This window comes from Alligator sinensis, unplaced genomic scaffold, assembly GCF_000455745.1.
Source record: "Alligator sinensis unplaced genomic scaffold, ASM45574v1 scaffold802_1, whole genome shotgun sequence".
NCBI classification, from domain to species: Eukaryota; Metazoa; Chordata; order Crocodylia; family Alligatoridae; genus Alligator; species Alligator sinensis.
This window is the reverse complement of record NW_005841918.1, coordinates 2,092,828-2,112,067: the sequence shown is the minus strand read 5'-3', so window position 1 is coordinate 2,112,067 and position 19,240 is coordinate 2,092,828.

The window sequence follows — 19,240 nt, the reverse complement described above, 5'->3', positions numbered from 1 at the left end:
GCTCAAGGCATCTCTTGCTGCAGCCTTTCCTCACACCCTCTTGCCCTGGGGGGCCATACTGGGCAGATGGCTTTGGCTCTGAAACCTGCACTGAGGAAGGGGGTGGAGGTGAAAGGTAGGAAGAGGACCCTGATGCTCATTATGATTAAACATCACTTCCATTCAGGACTGCAGGATGGGAACTTGGTATAAGTGTGTGGTCAGCAGCTGGAAGACCTGGCAGGTGGATGAAGAAGAATATCACACTGCTACTGTTTGGATTGGGGTAAGAAGCAGCGCAGATGGATTTGGAAGCCAGCTGTGCTTTCAGCCAGTAGTTTCAGACAAGAAACCAAAGAGGGATTTGCAAAATCAGTGTTGCAAACTTATGACTTTTGTCATTAGGTCAAGTGGCATTGGGGGACTTCTAAAAAAAGAAAAACCCTAACACCCTGTGTTAGGGATCCTGTATGTTTACTATACGGTATGCTTAGTTTTTCTGGTGACAGTTTGTTTGACCTAGTGGCATCCAGTAACTCTTTGAGGATGGTCTGGCAAATTTCTCCTCTCAGAAATTGGTAGTTCCAAGAGGCACTCATGGGGACACACAAAGATGAGTTTGCCTCTTCAAGCCACTGTTTCGAGGAGGCAGTCATAGAGGGTGGAAGAGTGATGCACATGGCAGAGGAACAAGAGCTTAATACTTTCTGTTGCTGGTTTGTGGCAGGAGATGTGGATGGGTGAGGAAAAGCTCAGCCTTTCCAGAGACTGATTTGAGGCAAGGTACCTGCAAAATAAATGAAGCATTTCACTGTGGTTATGCTGGTTTTACATGGGCAAAATAACAAAAGTGGAGAAGCTCTGTGTATAGCAGTTTGTGTTTTTACTTCCAACTGCAGCTTCGTTGGAGTATTCAAGAGTTTGCTGATACTACTACTAGATGTGGTGTTATTGCAAATAATAATAACCCCCTCTACGATTGATTCCCATCTCTCTTGAAATACAATGGAGCATGTGCCAGAGCAGTTCAGATACTACAGACAATATAACAAAGATGGAATGAATTCATTTTATAATAAAGGAATCCTATAAGGAGGGAGTGTATTAGCTTCAAAGGTTAATATTGAAGAAAGATATTGTCAAGTACAGGGAATTGTTGTTAAAGTTTAATTTATTTATTTTTATTGGTAATATAGAAGAATATTGATTTTGGATACATCTTATTGCCTCCTGTTCCAATAGTCTTACTCCAGATCAAGAGTCATGCCTGTTTTATCCTTCATTAAATCCAGGTGGTATGGCTCTTGTGAATCCTTTGGGTCAAATCAGAAAGAATTCACTTAGTTTGGGAGAATGGAGGCTGCAAAAATCAGGTATATATTGCTTAAAAAGAAGTAAAAGCTCATTTGTTTTCATTTTTATGTAGTGCTTTCAAAATAATCAGACTTCTTAACCTGTTAACCCATATCTCTCATGCTGTAGTCTATGGGGAGGAGACAGGCCCCCAGGAGAAGCACAGCAGAGATTGATATGGGATTCTGAAGGATGACGGCATCAATTCCATATGAAGAATAGCACCTGAACAGAGCAAGAGAAGGATGCATGTGTGTGTGCGCACATACGTGTCTGCATGTGCACAAGAGAGTGCCTTAGTTTTTATAAATAAATTACACTCTAAAGACTTCAAGACCCTGCTATGGTTCTGCAAAGAGCCCTTCTAGCTTCTTGAGGTAGCATCAAATTCCATTCTTCTCCAATCAGCTCCTGTCCTCTATCTTGCAATAACTTTGATGCTTTGAGGTTCTGGAATCTCCATCCTTGGAAGCTTTTAAGAATAGCTTAGGCAATTGTTTATCTAGGATAGTTTAGATAGGGATGATCTTGCCCTGAGCAGAGAGTTGGACTAGATGCCCTCCTAAGGTCTCTTCCAGGCCAAGGCAGAACTAGGGTGGGGGGTGCTCTGGCATGATTGTACCCCCTTGGGCTATGTGCCGCATATGAAGTGAGTTCTCTGAGCTCACCAGCATGTAAGTTTACTTCCTGCCAGGAGCTCTGCATGATCCTGGAGCTGTGAGCTCACCAACTGGTCAGCATAGGATCTGGCCAGAGACCTCACATTCATTCACAACATTCTGGAGCCCAGGGGTTTGAGTGCCCTTTCCTACCCCTTCTCCCCGCACTTAATTCAGCATTAAGGGAAAAGGGGGTGAGCAGCGAGGCAGCGCTCAGCCCTTGGGGCACTGAAATTGTGTAAAAACAGGGGCTGAATGCCACTACTTCTCAGCTCCTTTTTTTCCCCTGATGCTGAATTCAGTCAGGGGAGTGGGAAGGGGAAAGTAGAGGGGTAAGGGTGTACAGCAACCATGCTCACCCCCTGGGATACTAAGCCATGTGAAAGCCAGAACTCTAGCCAGACCCTGCGCTTACCAGCTGGTGACTTCAGAGCTCATGGTGCATGCTCAGAGAGCTCACTGGCATCCAGGATTGTGATGAGGGATGCAGCCATACCCCATTCACCTGTGTAGCACATGCACAAGGAGCTCTTTTTCTCAGTTCATGTCTTGCACGCCCAAACTGCTTATGGATACACCCCTCCCACCCCAATATTGGACCCCCCATGCTTTTACAACTAATTTTTTAATAATTCTTCATGGGCATATAGTAGTGCATCATGGTTATACACCCAGTTAAAGATGTTACAGCCTTCAATGTCTTTCCTTGCTTCACCCTAAAGCGCTGACCCATTGCTCACCAATGGAATCAAACAGGAAAGGTATGTGGATGGACTTGGAGTACAAGAAAGGTAAAGAAAGGTTGTGATTTTAAAGGGTGAATGAGATTTCGACAATGCAGACAGCCTGAGATTTATAAAGAGTCCATCTAGCACAGGGGTGGGAAATTGTTTGAGCCAGGGGACTACTTAGGGAGTTTTGGTGACTCGTTGTAGGCTGGGTCAGTACACACCCTCCCCCAGGCCACAGCAGCTTACCAACACTCTTTAAGTGTTCCCCTTGTTACCAAGAAGGCTAACAGCATCCTGGGCTATGCTGGTAGGAGTATGGTGATTAGGTCAAGGGAAGTGATTATCCCCTTCTATTCAGCACTGGTGAGGCCACATCTGGAGTACTGTGTCCAGTTTTGGGCCCCCCACTACAGAAAGGATGTGGACAAATTGGAGAGAGCCCAGCAGAGGGCAATAAAAATGGTGAGGGGGCTGTGGGACATGACTTATGAGGAAAGACTGAGGGGACTGTTCTTATTTAGTCTAGGGAAGAGAAGACTGAGAGGGGATTCAATAGCAGCCTTCAACTACCTGTAGGGGGGTTCGAAAGAGGATGGAACTAGACTCTTCTCAGTGGTGGCAGATGACAGAACAAGGAGCAACGGTCTCAAGTTACAGCAAGGGAAATTTAGGTTAGATATTAAGAAGAATTTTCTCACTAGGAGGGTAGTAAAATACTGGAAAAAGTTACCTAGAGAAGTTGTGGTTTTTAAGACCCATCTAGACAAAGCCCTAGCTGGGATGATCTACTTGGGGATGGTCCTGCTTTGAGCTGGAGGTTGGATTAGATGACCTCTTGAGGTCCCTTCCAACCCTCATGTTCAATGATTCTAAGTGGCTCTGCCCTGGAGTTCTCCCCTACATTGTCACCATCCGGCAATCCCGGTATCACCATGGAGGCTGTCCCAGAACTCACGTGGGCAGGGCACTCTTGGCCAGATGGATGGGATGGGGCTGCAGGCCTTTGGGGAGCAGTATCCAGGAGTGGGACAGTCAAGCATGGCCAGGGATTGGGGTCATGGGGGGTGGGGGAGAGTGACAGCATGGGGCTCCTTCCGTGCCCATACCTGTGGAACTGGCACCCGTTGCAGGGATGTGCAGGCAGTGGCTCATGTCTCTTCCCTGGGTCCTGGGCCCAAGCTGTCACTGCCTTACAATCCTGATCCCAACCCTGCCCCCAGCCCCACCTGCCTGTCCCACTCCTGGATGCTGCTCCCTACTCACTCAGGGCCTCATTCCATCCACTTGGCTGAGCATGCTCTGACTGCACAGGTTCCACATTGATTTACATGGAGACCCCACCTGCTCACCCTGCCCAGTGCCCCTGGCAATGGGTGTCAGGTCAATGGGCCGGGGTGTCTGGACAGCAGGGCTGGGTCCAGCAGTGGCAACACGGTTATAGCAGCAGCAGCTGGAAGGAGCCACTGCTGCAGGGACTGCTGGAAAGTGACTCCACCTGCTGCACTGCACCAGCCCCATTGGATGCCCAGGGGCAGCAAGACCAACTGCTCGCACCATGACATTGGCTGCCCCCTGAGTCTGGGCCAGGCAGGGCTGAGGGGCCCACCTCAGGCCAGACAGAATCCCTTGGCAGGCTGTATTTTGCCCACCCTGATTTAGCAGCATCATTAGAGGTACTGTGCAACCATGGATCAGCTACAGGGAATCTCTCAAAGTGTGATACCTTGATAATACTATGCTGGGTACCCTTGTCTGTAACAGCAACCACAACACTCTTCCTTCAATGTCCCTTTTCAAATGCCTATCCTTTCCACACCCTTCCTTCATCCTGTGCTCAGAGGATAGGCAACTGAGTGGTAGGCTCCTGGGGGTTACCTAGTGAATGAATACTAAGACTAGATGGAGAAGAACCAGTCTGATAGCAGTACTGAGAAACAGGTGACTAGAGGTGTGGAGCTTTATTATGTACAAGAGTGTTTTGATTGAAACCCAGGAAGAAAAGGAGCCCTGCAAGTAGCCTGGGATAGAAAGGGGTGAGGGGAACTGCCTGAACACCAAGGAATCCATTGACACATAAGCCCCCACATAACTGCTGCCTCTGCTTCTGCACACACTAAGGGAGAAAGATTTTGGAAATCATTGATGCACTAGTACACTGACAGTGAACTATCTCCCTCCTCTTCTCTCCTCCCCCAGCTATTGCCCCATGTACTGTGAAAGCTTAGAGTTTAGTTATCAATACTAGAGTAGTCAAGTGTTTCTGTGCATGAAAGGCCTCCCAACATTTGTGCATGAAAGGCTTCCCAAGATATTGCCACCTTGGTGGACTGGGTAAAGCAATGTTCTGTCAGACCAGGAGACTAAATTCATACCTCTAGTATATCTTGGCACCCTGCAGTGTGATATCAACAACTTTGATGTGGTTGCTAATAGATCAGAGGCATCTTCTTTCTTTCCAGAATGGAATGAATTTTCAGGAGAATTGCTTTATTGTGTTTGCACTTCTGTTCTTATTGATTTGTTCTCTTCCCTCAATGCAAAAGCAGGCAGACCACATAATTATTTAAGTGTGTTTTGCATTAGGGGTTTTTTTTTTTGTTCAGAGGCAAGTGCATACAAAATATTTTTTGCCCCAGATGTCATCAGATTTTCAGCTCCCATTTCTTAGGCAAAGAATGTGTTCACTCAATGTTTTGTTGTCTCCCTGAGGAGTTCAGATAGTTTGGGAGGCCTTAATGATTAAGGGGGCAACAGTTGCTGAGGTTGTTTAAATGGAAGTCCTCATCCTTCTCTAATTTACTCTGGAATAAACAGGAATAATTCCATTTGTGGCAACAGTATCACATCATTAAAAAAATGCTGAGTGAACAGAATTGAGCCACATGACCTTAAAATTATATGATCTCCAGTATTTTTCAAATACTACAATGGGAGCACTGGAGCAATGTGGCCTATGTATATAAGCAGGTGGGCTGCAGCTTTGAATATACCAGCTGGAGTTCTTTTGCTTGTGGATTTATTTCCTGCTCCAGTACAACGCAATAGCCACTTGAGATGTCACAAAACCATGGACTGTTGTTGCCATATGTAAGCAATGGGATAATTTCCTTGATCATTTAAGTGGATGATTGGAGAAAAAAAGAAAAGTTTGCTAGCTTATTGTAAAGGAAGCTCCCTATGGCTTGGTTTACTTCAGGGAAATGTAGAAAGATACCTGATTTTGCTAATATTGACTCATATTTACCACTGATAGCAACACTGGGAGTCCTAGTATAAACTAGACACCGGCTATTATCAGCCTTTTACATATTAAAATTTTATTTGTAGAGTTAAATAAAATGTTGTACACACTGTTATCAACAGCTGGGCTATAAGAGGGATTTTAATACTACTAGGGAAGATAAGACCATATATTCCTCCCTTTTGAACACCTGGTCATAGAAGGAGAAAAGTGTTCACCGGGCACAAAGAAATATCCCTGAATTCTGTCAAAAACCCTGTTAAGAACTGCACTGAAACGGAACTCAGTATGCTCAGTGAAGGTCAGAAGGGACAACCTTAATATCAAGAGACTGGGACTAGAACTAGTTGAAAATTTTCAATTAACTTAATTTTGAATGAAAAAATGCTCTTTTTGAAATATAATCCATTTGTCAAACATGTAATATAAAATTTTCCCAGTTTTTCAATAAAAGAAAGAAATGGGAGGAGAGGAAGATGTGGTAGGGAGATCATTTAATTTCTCAGCAAAACATTTGGAAATGTCTGCAATTTTTTTTTCCTGGAAAATACTTTACATTTCAGACCACATCTAATTATGAAAACTTGGACCTAGTATTAAGAAGAAAAAGATTCCAAAGAGTGTAGGGGCAAGGACACATTCTTGCTTCACTCTAATTTTCATCTTGAAGCTGCCCCAAGTGGACCAAAACTAGACAGTTGCTTTCATGTTGTCATCGAAGGAACATATAAGACTTAACAGGATTGCTGGGCATCCCATCTTTTCTAGGACTGCAAGTAGGCCTGCTCTGTTGATGGTGTCAAATGCTTTGGTTAGATCCACAAAGGCAATATACAATGGTTGACTTTGCTCTCTGCATTTTTCTTCAAGTTGACACTGGGAAAATAATGGTATCCATGTCTATGTTTGATCTTCTGGCCCTGAATCCTGAGATTCGGGGTAGACACGACTCGCCAGCTGTTGTAGGCACACCAAATGCCCTTGAAAAAGCTTTTCCTGCTATACTTAGTAGTGAGATACCTCTGTAGTTGTTGCAGTCACCCTTATCTCCTTTATTTTTATACTAAGTGATGATGTGTGCATCACACATGTCTTGTGGTACCTCACCCTCTTTCCAGCATTTGACTAGCAGCTGATGAAGATATAGCAGTAGGCTTTCCTTTCCCGCACTTGAGAATTTCTTCTGGATTGCCATCTTTTCCAGGAGCCTTGCCAATTGATAATGAAAATCAGTGGCTTTGCTTAGTTCTTTTACAGTGGGCTCCATGTCTAATTTCAGCATGACCTGTAGAGTTGGCATTTGGTCCAGTGATTCGCTGGTGATGTTTCTTTCTTGTGAGTATAGCTCTGAGTACTGTTGAACCCAATGAGACAGCTGCTTGCCTCTATCTGTAATGGTTTCACCACTGCACAATTTGAGAGGTGCAACCTTGTTGACAGTAGGGCCTAGAGCTTCCTTCAGGCCATTGTGCATGACTTTAAGGCTTCCTGTGTCTGAGGCTGTCTCTATCTTTTCAGAGTTTAGTCCAGTACTGATTTACACAGCATTTGGTTGCTCTCGGTACCTCTTTTTTTGTATGTTGAAGTCTCACTTTGGTGCTCACTGTTGACTTCTTGTTGTGTTCCAGATAGTCTGTATTCTTGATGCTGATGAGAGTTTGCTAGGATGGCAGTTAGAAAAAAACCATTTTCTTAACTTTAAAATAAATTAGATTTGCAAGAAAATTAATTGGAGCACAACCACCATGAAACTTCAAAGTTCTGTTTTTACAGAATCATATTCCAAGGATCAACAGTACTTAACAATACACTAAGTAGCTCATTGAAACGTAGTTTATGTACAGCTTATTGCCAGTAACATGTAGCTTTATGCATCTAAATTCTCTTATCTAGTCTTGTCCTCCCACAACCCATGGTCCATACCTACTTTGCATGATAGAATCAAAATTTGAAATCATAATTCTACCTGTACCTCTCTCCTATCATCAGGGGGTACATTATTTACAGTAGAATTTTGTCAACTTTAGTAGAGAGGCAAGGAATTTTTGGATGAAATCTGTTATTTCTCAACTTTCTCTATCCCAACTGCATCACTGGGATAGAGAAAGTTGATGTCAATGTAGAATAAAACTAAAATGGTCTCTGGAATAGTCCTATACTAATATCAACTTTCTAGATTCCCAGACTTTCCAGTCCAGGCTTTCAAACAACCCTCACTTTGCCCAGCTCATTATCAAGAGCAAACTCTCCACTCTGCAACAACTATCAAATCGGCTGCAGTCTTGCCTTAATACATACAAAACCTGTTAACACATCTACATTGCTACAACAATAAAAAACCCTCCAACAATGAACCCATCAGAATCCATGCATCTTCCATATGCCTTTTCCAAAATGTGATATATGTGATCCAGTGCACGAAATACCCCCTGGTAAGTAGGTGGATGAAACTAGACAGAAACTACACACCAAAATGAATCATCACAGAAAAAGGTATGCAGGACAAACAAACACCAGACGGAGCTCAACCATTTCCTCACTATCCTTATGCTCAAGGGAAATTTATAAAACACCTCCAATATTCAGTGTGGGAACAAAAAAAAATCATAAATTAGTTGGATACCAAGAACCAAGGACTGAACACTGATATTAACTTTATGGTACAGTGTAATCCACTTTATTCCCGAACGTCTTTCTTCATCCTTCAGATAATAACAACACTGTTCCCTTTGAAAGGCCTTGATCTTCTACTAATCAAACTGCCTCTTCTTCTTCTAAATGTTTTCTTGATACCCCTGGGAACTTCCCTTGGATAGACTAGATTGTTTATCCATATTTAGTATCAATATAATCTAGAAGTTGTCCAACTGAATCAGTGACACTGCTTATTTGGAAAGATACTACTGGAGAAAAGGTGAAAAATATAGCCCTCTGTAGCAAAACACTATTTTTAAATATCAATTCCATTACCAGAAGCATAGGGCTGGAAGAGACCTGAAAAGATTGTTGAGGTCAAATCAAGTAGACCCTGTTATCCTGTGTAGATGAGTCTCTTAAAAATATCCCAGGGAAGCCAATTCTTCAATCCAAGTTAAAACTGTTCTAGGACTTTTCTACCTTAAGACATAGAACATTTTTCTTAATATCCAATCAAAATCTTTTTCTTAAAAAAATGCTAAATTTCATCTTGTCCTGCCATCAGGGGCTACAGAAAACAATTGGTCTGTCCTCAATATAGACAAACTTCTATGTATTAAAAAAATTCTGTCTTTCTTTACCTATCTCTTTTCTAGGCTTAACAACCCCTAACCCATCAACTTTTCCTTACAGGTCATGTTTTTTAAAATCCTTTTTCTTTTTGCTATCCTCTCATCTCTGTTTTAATTGCCTATATCTTTCCTGAAACAGGATACCTAAAACTAGATGCAGCATGCTAGCTGAGGCCTCACTTGTGCTAAGTATTGGGAAATATGTCCTTTCCAGATCTAACATATAATAAATATTCTGTTACTATTTTCAGGGATGAGATTACTTTTTTTCAACAGAATCACATTGTGGCCTCATATTTAATTTTTGATCCACTACAACCTTCAGAAAATTGATAGAACTGGTGCCCAAATGCACAAATATAAAATGGTGAATATTCTCCCATGCCCAGATGTAGAACTTTTATACTTGTCATTAAATTACATATAGCCTATTTTGAGCACTCTATTTATTAAGATCAAGATTTTGAATTTTGGTCCCGTTCTCTACAGTGCTTGTGTCCTATTGTTCATCTTAGTATCATTCGTAAATTTTAAAAACACTCACTATTACATCCACTAAAGTCACTAATAAAAACAACAACAAAAATCAGGCTGGTACAGTTGGCCCTAGACAGGCGCCCTCTTGAAATGCTAACCCATTTTGATAATGATTTATTAATAGCAACCCATTAAGAGAATATTTTCAATGAGTTGTGCACCAATTTTATGTTGATTTAATCTATTCCACTATTTTGGTTAAGAACACATTGTGTGGAACAGTGTCAGAAGTCTTAAAAGAATCAGGATAGGTCAGATAAATGGGTGCATCTACATGTTCATTAATGTATTTTTGCTAATGTGCATTAAATTTAGTACCATCATTGTGAGGTACTAGAAAAAGGTGCATTATCCTATTTTAACATGCATTAGCGAAAGCACATGGGGAGTTTGTACATGTGCTCCAGAAGAAAGCGGGGCGGGGGGGGGGCACTTTAATTAGAGCATTTCTGAGAGCTGCTTTAATTAAAGCACCCGGAGTGTCTCACATATCAGCATCCCTATGCTGAAAAATGGAGATGGGGGCACTTTAACGAAAGCTTGAACAAGCTTTAGTTAAAGCACCCCCACTGCCATTTTCCAGTGTGGGGATGCTGATATAGAAGATGCTGGAGTCTGCTGGAGTGTAGTAAATGACTACCTTCCAGCAGACTAGATCAATTGAGCCTGTTCTGACATGCTGTAATTAGTATCAGAGCAGCCTCACTGCACATGTATAGGAGCCCAAGTTTTTTTGTGATGCTTTAATGTGTATTAAAATAGAGTAATGCACATTAAAGTGCATGTGTAGATGCGCCCATTGACTGCTATTATCTGATCCACTAGGTCAGCTATCCTGTCAAAGGATAAAATTAGATTGGTTTGACAATTTGTTCCTGAGCTATTAGTATTGACTATTTTCATTCTAGGTATTTTTTAACCAATCCTTTAATATTTTGCTCAATCTGAGAATCAAAGTTAAACTTTAAGTGATCCATCATTTCCAGGAACTTCCCTTTAATGACAAGCATTTTGGAATTTTTCAGGATCTCCCTAATCCTCTGTTCTTCCTCAAAAATCATTGCCAGTGCTTTGGGGTTCTTTGTTAAGTGGTCTAGAGCAAATTTCATGCAGCCTTCCTGACTTGACTTGAATACATCTGAGTTATCTAAATGTGTTAAATAATCATGTCTAATGATAGTCAATCACATCTAAAAACTACTGAAAGCCAGATGTGCTCCTTTCAGTTAATTTAAAAGGTCTGAGAGACAGCTTAAAATGCAATCATGCTTTAAATCAAAAACATGCTTCCTCACAAGTACTCAGATTAACTAGCATTCCTTTTTTAAACAAAGGGCTGTATTGCACAAGTAAGTTCTTATGAAGCATCATTAAAGATGACTGCAGTTCTTTGCAGGTAGTGCACTTTGCTCCCTTAAACACTTCCGTCTTCTTGCATTTTTTGTAAGATAAAGACCTAAAGCAATACTTTAATAGCAGAGGTATGGTGTAGCCCTCGAGGAAGGATCTTGTGTTGTGGGGAAAATGCACAGTATAATGCCCAGGTCAGTAAAAGCCAAGTTATTTCTTCAGGAGGTTTACATTAACATTCATGTACCATGTGCACCTAACACACAGAGCATGTGTGAACTTTACCAGAAGCTTTTCATATTCAAATCAGGTAAACTTCCAGCCACATATACTCATGAATATAGCAGTAATTATTGTGCTCTAAGGACATGTTGCAATGACATTATCATTTGTCAGCAGGATACCAGTGACTGCTGTCATGGAAAATTTACGTTAACATCATTCTTAAGTATTTTGTTTACTAGTTTCTTAATGACCTGCAGCAAACAATGATTTTAACTACTGTATGAAGTGGAATGCACCAAGTTATGTTTATGCCCAATGTATTTTCATAGATTAATAATACTAAGGTATATTCAACGGTAACTATCAGTATATAATATAACTGTCTTAGGGGATATTGATACATGTTTTGTAAGCTACCAGATAGCTATAAGTGGCTAGCTAATCTAGGCACCAGTGGTAGTTTAGACAAAAAACTCAACATGGTAACGCCGCTGAAAACTTGAGTAAATTAGCTAGCACCTGTCTGTGCAGTTGTGGCTAGACTACTACTAAAACTGGAACTAGTTATCTCTGCAATATGCAGCACTCACTTTTGAGATGTCAGTCTAGAAATACTTCAAATATATCAGCAAGTGGTTTTATTTTTAAGAGTTTAATAGTACAGAAATAGTTAAAATGTAATTAAGAAGTACTGAAAGGTACCAGAACATTATATTAGCAGTTTTTTGTTTGTTTTTTTATTACAATAGGTTCAGTAGATACTACAATTAAGAATTAAATGACAAAATTCAATTCTACTATAATTACTTAGAACATTTTCAAAAAATTCTCACTAGCTGAGATTTTCCAAGATGGCCTATAGCTAGTATTGATTTTTTCAGGAAAATATGAGCAAAATTTAGTCTTCTTAAAACATGTAGAATTTTTTTTTTTGATAATGTAGATTTTGTATGGCTCTCATTTTTTTTTAAATGCATGTGTATAAAGAGTATAAGGAAAATAGTTTCAGAAAGGCAAATGTTACTACATTAGAATTTGAATTATTTTTTCCATCAAAAATGTAATACATGCTTAACTCAAGATCTCAAAAAAAGTTTTTTTCATTTAATCTCAAATTAAGATAAATATTATTCTCAAAATCCAAGCTGTAATGATACTGTATAATACCTGATACAGCTTTAGAAGTTTCAGGTTTAGGTATAGAATTTTTCTAATGGTTTATTAAATTTGAGTTAGTATGCTGCTATAACAGCATATGTAAAGCAACCCAACACGGTAAAAGTTATAAATAACATTCAGTGCAAGTATCAAAAACTAAAAAGAACTTGTTTAACACTTGGTGAGAGGCAATGTAATGACACGAAAACTGCTCTATTGTTTTGTATTATCAGAGGATGTGTACATCTTAAATTCACCCTGGGTTTTTGTTTGTTTTTTTTTTGTGGGGGGAGGGAGGGGGATTGGTTGTTTGGGTTTTTAAAACTATATACAAAAGAAGAAAAGGGACATTTGTTCTGACTCGAATCTTCATGTAGGCATAACTCAGTAAGTTCCCATGCCCCCATCATCTTCACCCCTAAGATAGTGATTTGTTCTGTAGATTGTTGTGGAAGCTGGATTTTATCTTGCATGCATAGAACTGGATTTCCTGTTTGGTTTTCATTCACCATGAAGTGACTAAGAATAGTGAGGGCTTTGAGGAGCATTTAATAATGCTAACTATTAAAATGTTTGAACATTACAGAGTTTTTGCAAATCCAGGATATTCTAGTGTTTGGGCACATCTAAAAGTGCTATTACTGTGCATGAATAAACTGTGGAGCTGTTTGAACACGCACCCAGGAACAATTAACTCCAGAGCAATAAACTCTGCATTTTATTTGTGTGCAGCATGTGGAGCTGGGTTGCAGCAGCCTCAGCTGGCAAGGGCCCTGGGGCTCAGCCTGGCAGCCCAAGGCTGTTCTTCCTGGCTCAACCTGCTGTGGAAGGTTGAGCCAGGAATTCAACTGGGGGACTGCCTGGGGCAGGACAGTGCAGGGCTAGCTGGTGGGCAGTCCCCACAGTGAGGCACCCTCATGCCCCAGCCAGCCCTATAGATGAGCTGCTGCATAGAATGTTTTACTCCAGAGCCTGCTATAGAGCTAATTAGTTTACTCCAGCCTAATAGGGGCACACATGTAGATGCCAAGACTATGCAGCTAATTAGTCAACTGCACAGTAAATATCCCATGTAGAAGTGCCTTTGAGGAGGAAATGATACAAACCAAACAAGTCCAGAGTGGGGAGCCTTTTCCATGCCTTCTATAAGGACAGGGATACATAGGTATCTGGTATCTACTTTCTGGAGAGAAATGGGGTTTCAGCCACACCAACTTCCCTCTTTTTCTCCAACCATTACGCTGGCTATGTCCAAATGGGTGGTATCGACTTCATTCCAGAAGCTGTATGCCTAAAGTCCCATTGTAGATCTGCAACCAAGTTTTTCTTACAAACAATTACTTACAAATGAAAACTATCTTTCTATTATTTCTTTTAACTGCTAAGATAAATATATGTGACTATATGGAGTTATTTCTTTTAATACTTTGGAAGAGGTGCATTTTAATGATACTTTTAGAACATTTGGACATAGCAGTCTGCTGTTATTTCTTGCTTTGCTGGCTTGTTTCTGTTTAGAATTCAGCAAAAACAGAACTGCCTATTATATTCAGCATAGATTAAATAATTCTTGTTTTTACTGACTCCTAAGTAGGGGAAAAAAGAGAAACAAAATGTGTATTTTTTTGTGTTTTTACTAGGCTTGTTTGAGCTTCCTCCGGAAGAGATCAGAGCCCCACCAGGGAAGCTAACTTCACAGTCTGAGAATGCTTGCTGAATGCAAATAAAAATAATTAAATATATAACAGATGCAAATGAGGAACTAAGATATTAAACTAATTTTGAAGCTGGAAAGACAGTCACATTGCATAAAAATGTCTTGTAATATGCCAGATGTGTCATACAAATGAGTGAAAGTGATTTGGAAGCCTTGCATTTTATTCTATAGCCATGCTACATGATCTCAAGGGATCCTGGTTTCCCTGATAAAAAAAATAAAATTGCAAATTCCCTGATAAAATTTGCAAACTCCTTGATAAACCCCCCCAAATCCATGATTAAATTGAAAGCCCTAAATTCCATCCCCACAGCCCTTCTAGCCCTGCTTGTGCCCCTTGACCCCCACCCACAGCCCTCCACAGACCTCATCATGTCCCTCATCCCCCACCCACAGCCCCCTGCCTCCCAGCCACCAGGGCTACAGGGCCAGGGACCTAGGTTTGCAGCCACCTGCCCCCAGCAGGTGTCTGTGGCTGCTTCAGTACAGCGAAGCCCAACTCCCCGCCTACTACCAACCTGGCTGCAGGCTTGGTGGGGGGGGTGGCTCACCCCTGCTGTTCAAACTCCCAAGGGTGCAGGGGGGGACCTGTGCCCACAGATCTGTGTGCAGGGTGGGGGCAGTCACAACCCAGCACAATAGGGAAAAGCGGGGTTGCACAGGGATCTCCTTGCCACTGCATCCCCTGCATGCACAGCAACAGTGAGGGGTACAACTCCACACTACCACCCCTACTGCTGCCGCCTAAGCATGGGATGCGTTGATTTTTGTGAACCTTTCATATTAAAGGTTAAATGCTTATATTATGGTCATTTTTGGTCAGGACCAAATTCCACTCCAAGATTTTACAGTAAATTACTGTTTCATAGTTGGTAGGGTCGGAAGGGACCTGAGCAGATCATCAAGTCTGACCCCCTGCCATGGCAGGAAAGAGTACTGGCGAGGTGTTCATCTAGCTTCCTCTTAAAGACCCCCAGGGTAGGAGCCAGCATCACTTCTATTGGAAGTTGGTTCCAGATCCTAGCCACCCTGATAGTGAAGTAGCGCCTCCTGATGTCTAGTCTGAATCTACCCTCTGCCAGCTTGTGACAGTTATTTCTTGTCACTCCTGGGAGTGCTCGGGGGAACAGGGACTCCCCCAATGCCTGCTGGTCCCCTCTGACCAGTTTGTAAATGGCCACTAGATTCCCCTCAGCCTTCTCTTGTGGAGGCTGAACAGGTTCAGGTCCCTTAACCTCTCCTTGTAGGGCCTGCCCTGCTGCCCCCTGATCATGCAGGTGGCCCTCCTCTGGACCCTCTCCATGTTGTCCACATCTCTCCTGAAGTGCGGCGCCCAGAACTGGATTCAGTACTCCAACTGTGGCCTGACCAGTGGTGCATAGAGGGGGAGGATCACCTCCTTGGACCTGCTTGAGATGCATCTGTGGATGCATGACAAGGTACGGTTGGCCTTCCTGATGGCTTCCCCACACTGTCGGCCCATGTTCATTCTGGCATCAATAATGACTCCAAGATCCTTTTCTGCCTCTGCGCTGACGAGAAGAGAGTTCCCCATCCTGTAGGTATGCTGCTGGTTCTTCCTCCCCAGGTGAAGTACCTTGCACTTGTCAGTGTTCAAACCCATCCTGTTCTCATCTGCCTACCCCTGTAACCTGTCCAGGTCCAATTGCAGCCTATTCCTCCCTTCTAGCATGCCCACTTCTCCCCACATCTTAGTGTCATCTGCGAATTTGAACAGGGTGCTTTTTACACCCTCGTCCAAGTCACTGATGAAGATATTGAACAGTGCAGGCCCAAGGACCGAGCCCTGCAGAACCCCACTGCCCACATACCTCCAGGTCGAAAATGACCCATCCACCACCACTCTCTGGGTGCAGCCCTCCAGCCAAGAAGGCCACCAGGTTGGTCTGACAGGACCTGCCTCTAATGAACCCATGTTGGTTGCCCCTAAGCATAATCTCTCCTGCTGGCCCCTTGCAGACATGTGCCAGGATAATTCTCTCAAAAAGCTTACCCAAGACCGAGGTAAGACTGACTGGCCTATAGTTTCCTGGGTCCTCCTTCCTCCCTTTTTTGAAAATGGGAACCACATTGGCCCTTTTCCAGTCCTCTGGCACCATGCCAGAGCAACATGAGTGCTCGTAAAGCCGTGCTAGGGGTCCCACAATGACCTTTGCTAATTCCCTCAGCACCCTGGGGTGGAGATCATCAGGACCTGCTGATTTAAATATGTCCAGTCCCTCCAGAATTTCCCTGACTATGTCCTCACTGACCCTAGGCCTGGGTGTACTCCCCTGGGACCTACAGGGGTCCCGGTGGGGGGGGGGGGTGACCCTGCTCAGAAACATGTAGGCAAAGAAATTGTTAAATAGGTTAGCTTTGCTGTCTGGTGCGATGACAAGATTTTCTAGCATGTCCTGCAGAGGCCCCACATTACCCAGTACCTTCTTTTTACCCGCTATGTATTTAAAAAAGGACTTCTCGTTGTCCTTGATCTGGGTAGCTAGTCCCTGTTCCATCTCTGCCTTGGCCTTCCTGACCACCCCCCTACAGCCCCGAGCAACCGAGGTATAGTCCTCCCTGGTGATGGCCCCTCCCTTCCATTGGGTGTACGCCACCGTTTTACATAGGAGACATTTCTGTATGCTTTTGGTGAGCCATGGGGGCTCTTGCACCCTCTTGCCCCCTTTGATCCACATTGGGATTACCTCCCTTTGGGCTTTGAGGATCCTCTCCTTAAGGAATGACGTCTCTTCCTGGACACCCGACTCCCCTTCCCTCTGGGACCTCAGTGCCTCCTCGACTATTCTGCTTACCTCATTGAAATCCACCCTCTTGAATTCCAGGGCTTAGAAATCCATATTTACTATGGCAGTAAATAACTCATGATGTCTCCCCTTATGTATGTGGATGTGTACTATAGTCCTAAACATTCAAGAACTTAAATTTTAGAAAGAGCAACAGCACTCAACCTCATTAGAACTATTTAGAATGAGCAAAATTAATCAAAATCCAAACCTTTGTTGTATTAGCACTTAAAGTAGTAGGTTGGGGAAAAATAATAGGTGGATGGGATTATAGTAATAAGATTTTTATCACTGGACCTATTTGGAGAGTTTGGACCTACATATTTGGGATTCCATTCACATTCCATTAAAATCAGTAGAAAGACCACAGTGAAATTTGTTGAGATCTGCATTAAACCCTTTTCTTGGAGACCTGGTAGACATGGTAAATATCATGTGAAATATTTGGCCCACTGCAGAAAAAGTAGGCAGTAGGAAGGGATCTGAATGTTAGTATTTTTCATAAAATACAGTAGATAGGATCTCTTCATGGAGCCCCAGTAGCTCTAATCTTTCCACAATAGACTGTAAACTGCCTCCCAGTCTACAGCCATAATTTCTATTCATATCAGTCGAAATCCAGCCAAGGGTGTAGAGCTTATGGCCTATGGATTTCTAAGGCTTATGGTAAGTGAAAGTGTTGAAATGAAAACAGAAAATTCCACAATTAACTTTTGATTCACTAATGTTCTACCAACTTGCAAGGAGTCTCAAAATTTACATCTGCATACAGTATCCGAACAGATCTCCAAAAGAAAGAATTTGCATAGAAATGGATATGATTATTAAATGTGTTGCCATCAGAAATAATCAGAGTAATTTTGGTGAGTATAAAGTGACAATCACCTTTTCAAGAATAAGCTATTATTAAGCCCTTTCAGATATATAGGCAATAACAAATTGCCTGTACAAAAGATTTGACTTATCCTTCAGCTGAATCAGAGATCCAGCTACGAAATTTAGCATTCAGCAACATTATGTGCATTTGGATACTGCCTGGAAGACCTGGATGTATTACAGTAATCCATAGATGTAACCTTGTTATCAGTGATAGTTGTAACATTGATGATACTCTGTTGCGCTATACTGCTTTAGAATGCCCTGTGTGAGTACACAATAGTTTAGAAATAGGTTTTTAGTGGTGGGATGGGGAAAGCACCATTTGGGACTCTGAGCTGAATTCAAATGGTCACATATCACTGTTACAGTGTGTGTTTGTGAGTGTATGTGTGTGCATGGAGGGGGGCGGGGGAGAGTTGTTCTATTTGGCTGTTTCTTTAAGTATAAAAGCAAGTTGATTTTCCCATAGTCAATAGTCTCTTCAGTCAGTGTAAGTAGTATTCATTGATTTTATTAAAGCTATTGGTGGTATAGCCAGCTCTGCTTGGATCTGACTGGTTGATAATTCTCTTCTATAGAACCAATTGGGATTTTAGAGTCTGTCCCTACTTCTCTCTCACTGACTCTACTTCTCTCTCCACCTAGCTATACGTGGGTGAGGTGAGTCACAAGCCTCTGCTCTTCCCAGTGCACAGCAGAGCTACAAGGAAGCCTCAGTGTTCTTGTAGGTCTGGAAGATATTTTACTACCTGTTCCCCCAAGGCAGTACAGTTTAGTGCTTGGTCAAGTTCAGGCTCTTTCAGTCTTAAATAAAGGCCACTTAGAGAGATTTCCTAAAACATGTGGGTCTGATTCCTCTATGAAACCCAATTCAATATTCAAAACAAAACACCTGATCAGTGACTGCTTAATGCTGGGAACATCTACAACTGTCTAGGTTTTCCAAGTGGTGCCTTGAGCCTAAAATGTTGAGAACCACTGGTCTAGGCACATCCTTGCTTCAGCCTAAAAGTTCCCTTAGCACTGAAAATTGGAATTCTGCATGTGCCTAAAACAGCCTTAGCCAGAGAAGTGGGAGCATGTACTCCCACCAAAGCCCCACTGAAATATGAAAATAGGTGGAAGGCAGCCAAGTTCCTAGGGAGACCCAAAGCTCCAAATACTTTGAGCAGACCTATCATGCCAATAAGGCAGGAGCCCCACAGGCCTGAAGACATGACCCTGCAGGACAAATCATGCCAGCATACAGTGGGGCCAGCACAGGGCCACATTCCATTGCTGAATCCAGTGTGTGGGGTTTGAAAACTGGTTCTAGTGCATGGCCTGCCACTCATC